Consider the following 5,000-nt stretch of genomic DNA (forward strand, 5'->3'; position numbering starts at 1 on the left):
CCGCCTGCCTGCCTGTCTATCTATCTATCTATCTATCTATCTATCTATCTATCTATCTATCTATCTATCTATCTATCTATCTATCTATCTATCTATCTATCTATCTATCTATCATCTATCTATCTATCTATATGCATACAAACAGTTCTGATATACTTATTTGAGGCAGAAAAGAAAAAAATTATACATAGTCACAGCGGTCTTCTGCAAATGAGAATGTCTCTTCCAAAATCAGCGAGAAGTTATGGTATTTATGGATAAATGCTTTAAACCTGCAACTTCTCTATTCTTATGATAAATTCACATTTACGTATACCAATTAGTGTACTTGGAGCACTAATGTAGGAGTTTCAGCGAAAAAAGAGACCGGCTAACACACTTTTTACAAATGCAATCTGTAAGCGGAACAGTAAGAATATGCAAGACTTTTCTAATGTTCAAAATATAATCATTATTGTTTTTTCAATCCTAATTCTAGCGATCGAATTTTGTTTATTTATTAGAAACCGTCTCCTTCCTTCAAGAAAGAATTCTAATGATAAAAGAAAGGAGAAATATACATGCATATATGATTAACCTAATTGATGTAGTCTAAATGCTAATGAGAAAGTCTCGATTCTAGGTTGGAGCTCAGCTCTTTCTCTATCAGAGTGATGTTTGAAAAATTAAACTAAAAGAACATGTCTATAAAATAGTCCCGCCAAGAACAGATATGGAAGAGAAACGTTTCCATCTAATTATGCCAGCCTAACTCAGTTTAAATCTGAGGCAGACTTTTTCTTACACATGTACACACGCGCACATATATTCAACTCAACAACGTAGACTGGATTACATAAAATATTATTTGACCATTGGCCGCGGAAAATTCGCTCGACAATTATGACAAGCACTGTTATAGCATCAGTTCACTTATTTATCTTCCAGTTGCTTATGTTGCTGATGCTACCCAACTGAGCAATAAGTGTCGAAACTGTGATAATATTTGGCCGATAACTAATGAAAAATTGACCATAACCGCATCCATTGTGTGTGATTGTTCCTGTTTTTTTTTTCCGTCTTTCCATTGTCATCTCGTGTCCCATTTTCTCTACCACACACACACAAAGACACAGAGGAAACGCTTTTTTCACTTTCCATCTACAAAATCTACTCACAAGGCTTTGTCGGCCTGGGGCTATAAGTAATGTAAAAGGTGCCACTCAGTGAGACTGAAACTGGAACCATGTCGTTGAGAAACAAACTTCTTACCGTACAACTACGCCTCTACCTACCTATCTCCCCCCAACCCGCCACATTTTGGGAGAGTCAACTTATGCCCCTTTCAAAAAAACAAAAACCCTAACCAAAAAATAAAACTATACGCACCAATACCAAATAGTATTTGCTCTTTAATTATTTATTCATTAGTATCAAAGGTGTTCGTTAAATTCATGTAACCTAGTTTATGATCTTTACTACAGATGTATCGGACAGCTTTAATGTTAATAACCAACTCATTAGAGAATAAATAAGGGACTAATAATCGTAATTTTAATCAATGTATTTATTATTGGTAAAATAACCCACCCATCCCTTAGAATACAATAATACAACTATAACAATGACGTTTGAATATGCAATTACAGATCAAAACGCATGCGTAATATAATAACAGGTGAAGTTATTAGTAAAACTACAGCAATGGAAGAATAGGGCGGCGAGCTGGCAAAATCGTTAGCGGCATTTCGTTTGTCTTTACACTCCGAATTCAAATTTAACCGGGGTCGACTTTGCCTTTCATCCTTCCAGGGTCGATAAAATAAATGCCAGCTGAGCCCTGGGGTCGATGTAGTCCACTTTCCCCTCCCTCGAAACTGCTGGCTTTGTATTAAAACTTGAAACCAATATATAGAAGGATTAAAGTGATAAAATTGAAATAGACAAGACCTTTTCCACGACAAATGTCCCATGGATGTGTTAAGTGGAGTCTGCATTATAGCAAGAGTTCGAATTCACTTAAATATTCGGCCTGAAAATTACTTCATCTTTATCTCCCACCAGTCTTGGAGCCTTTGAAAAATGTCATTGATATTATGGATGCTGTCTTTCTTCCTGGGACTATCCAATAATTATGCATGCATGCACGCATACATATATACATGCACACACGCGCGTACGCACAAACACACGCACGCACGCGCACATACACACTCACGCGCGCACACACACACACACACACACGCACACGCACGCGCACATACACACGCACGCGCACATACACACGCACGCACGCACACACGCGCACACACATGCGTGTGTGCACCTCTCTCTCTCTCTCTCTCTCTATATATATATATATATATATATATGTTCACCTAATTATGTGTGTTAATATACAGACATACATGTGTGTGTTTATATGTATATATATATATGTATACATATATGCATCTAATTATATCGTGTATATGTCTAAACATACATGTGTATTTATCTATCTATCTATCTATCTATATATTTTCGTAGCTTGTTTGGCGGATAAAATTCGTAAAGTTAAAAGCAGCCTAGCATTTAAGTAGAGGCCATTGTGTTGCACCGTTTGAAGTTATGCCTCTGTTAGTTCTTTGATTACACGTTGATACCAGTTCTTGTCCTTTGAGGCTAAGAACTCTCTCACTGAAGCGTCCACCTCTTGGTTGATGAAGCGTCAATATCCGAGGGAGAACGCGCATAGAGAAGGGTTAAGCAAGAGCAAGCTTTCGGAACCTGTAGCTAAACATAGGTGTTTCGAACGCAAGGTCTGGTCGAATTATGAGGGGATAATGAACTACGAGTTCGTTCCAAACGGTCGAGCCATCGACACCAACTTGCACCCCGAACAGCTGGAGCGGATGTATACCACTGTACAGCAAAAATACCTGCCATTGATCGCCTGCGCTCGCGATGCTTCATCAGCTAAAAGGAGGTCGAAACTTCATTGAAGGAGTTCTTTTCTCGAAGGGACAAGAACTGGTACTAGCTTGGAATCAAAGAATTGGCAAAAAGGTGGCTTCAGATGATGCAACACGATGGCCTCTACTTTGAATGCTATACTGCTTTTATTGTAACTTCACGAATACAGCAAATAAGTTACCAAAATACTGCAAAACTTTTGACTCAACGCAATATATATATTATATATATATATATATATATATATGTGTGTGTGTGTGTGTGTGTGTGTGTGTGTGTGTGTAAAACTGGCACTCCGTCAGTTTCGATGGCGAGGGTTCCAGTTGATCCGATCAACCAAACAGTCTGCTCGTGAAAATTAACGGGCAAGTGGCTGAGCACTCCACAGACACGTTTACCCTTAACGTAGTTCTCAGGGAGATTCTGTGTGATAAAAAGTGTGATATGGCTGGTCCTTTGAAATACGGGTACTATTCATTTTTGCCTGTTGAGTGGACCGGAGCAACGTGAAATAAAGTATCTTGCTCAAGGTCACAACGCCTCATCGGGAATTGATACCACGACGTTGCGATCGTGAGCCGAATACATTAACCACTAGCCACGCGCCTTCACACACACACACACACACACACACACACACACACACACACCACACACACCTATTTACAGTATGCAAGCCCATTGTATATGTGTGCACGTACGTGTCTTTGTGTCTGTCCCCATCCACCGCTTCTCCACCAGTGTTGACTTGTTTACGTCCTCGGTAATGACAAAGCTCTTCAAAGCTGTACCCCAGCGTGACCGCAATCCAACGACCGAAACAAGTAAAAGAGTAAAATAAACGTTTACGATGACCTTAATCCAAATACCCGCCCTCACCTAATTAATTACTTATTCAACTTTACTATTTTTCACATACCACTTTGTCATTTTTGGAAGTTTCCCCCAGATGTTTAAAATGCATATTTTCTGGTTCTCTAAACTCAAGAGATCACAAAGCAAAAAACCTGAGTTTAAAATAATGTATTGTTCAATTTTTATAGCTCTTTAAAATCGGCCAATTTAACGAAATTTGCGTTTCTTTTTAGTATCGTAAGACTGAACATATTTTCTTTCATAAAAAAGATTTTGAACCTCTGTTTGAACTTATTTAGAAGCATTTTTTATTGTCTTTCAGTCGAGCTACAGCTTAGAGTGCATAGGGCAACATAAATTTGAGAAATTTGAAAAAAACAATCAAATTTTTGGTAAAACCCCCTCAAACTTGATGATTTTTAAAAAAAAATGACAAATTTTGACATATTAAGAGCTAACATCCTCAACATTTTATGTAAACTGTGGAAAAAAACCAGTTCAAAGGCCACACAGAAAGTATAATTCTAATTTGGGTACCAAACATCAAAACCAACTAAATTTGGGTAAAATCGGTAGTTATTGACCCCACCAACGTGATTAAACAAGTATAAAGACAGAAAACAAAATGGATTCAAAACCTAATAAATTTCTTGAAATAATTGATCTTAAATGCACTTTTTTGGTATTTAGCCTATTTTATTGGGTAAAAATCTGATTAGGAAGGTCAGATTCCGACTTGGAGGATTTTGCCTTGCTAACGCCGAAATTGAAAAAGGGCCAAAACACGAGATAACAAAAAGAAAATATTCCCAACAAATTCCTGGATTGAAATCTACCATACCAACAAATATTGAAGCAACAATGCCTAACAATAAATATGCGTAACATGGACCAGTCAGTAATATAGTGATTCGATTCTTGATTGTTCTTCTCAAAGAAGACACCTTATGTTCTGAAGAACGGGCTGTGTGACCAACTTCACCACAAACAGAACATGTTGGGCTGGAACCTTTCGAAGCAATTGCTGGATGCAACATGATGGACATTCTTCTGAAGATATCATGGTTGTTATCTTTGATCGAAAACTGGCGAGATCTTGCAGATAATCATTTTTAACTGCAATGCACCAAAAAAGGCAATTTTGGTCGATATGCCCTGATTTGGTTATTTGAATCCAGACCTCCACAAACAAAGTAAAAACAAATAATTTT

General features: G+C 37.7%; 1 protein-coding gene across 2 annotated transcripts in view; it reads right to left on the minus strand.

Annotated features, from left to right (window-relative positions):
• The window catches only part of LOC115225998 (homeobox protein orthopedia-like), a 68,892-nt gene that overhangs the window by 1,656 nt on the left and 62,236 nt on the right, over positions 1–5,000 (minus strand). The gene's annotated exons all lie outside the window — the stretch shown is intronic.

This window comes from Octopus sinensis, linkage group LG2, assembly GCF_006345805.1.
Source record: "Octopus sinensis linkage group LG2, ASM634580v1, whole genome shotgun sequence".
Lineage (NCBI taxonomy): Eukaryota > Metazoa > Mollusca > Cephalopoda > Octopoda > Octopodidae > Octopus > Octopus sinensis.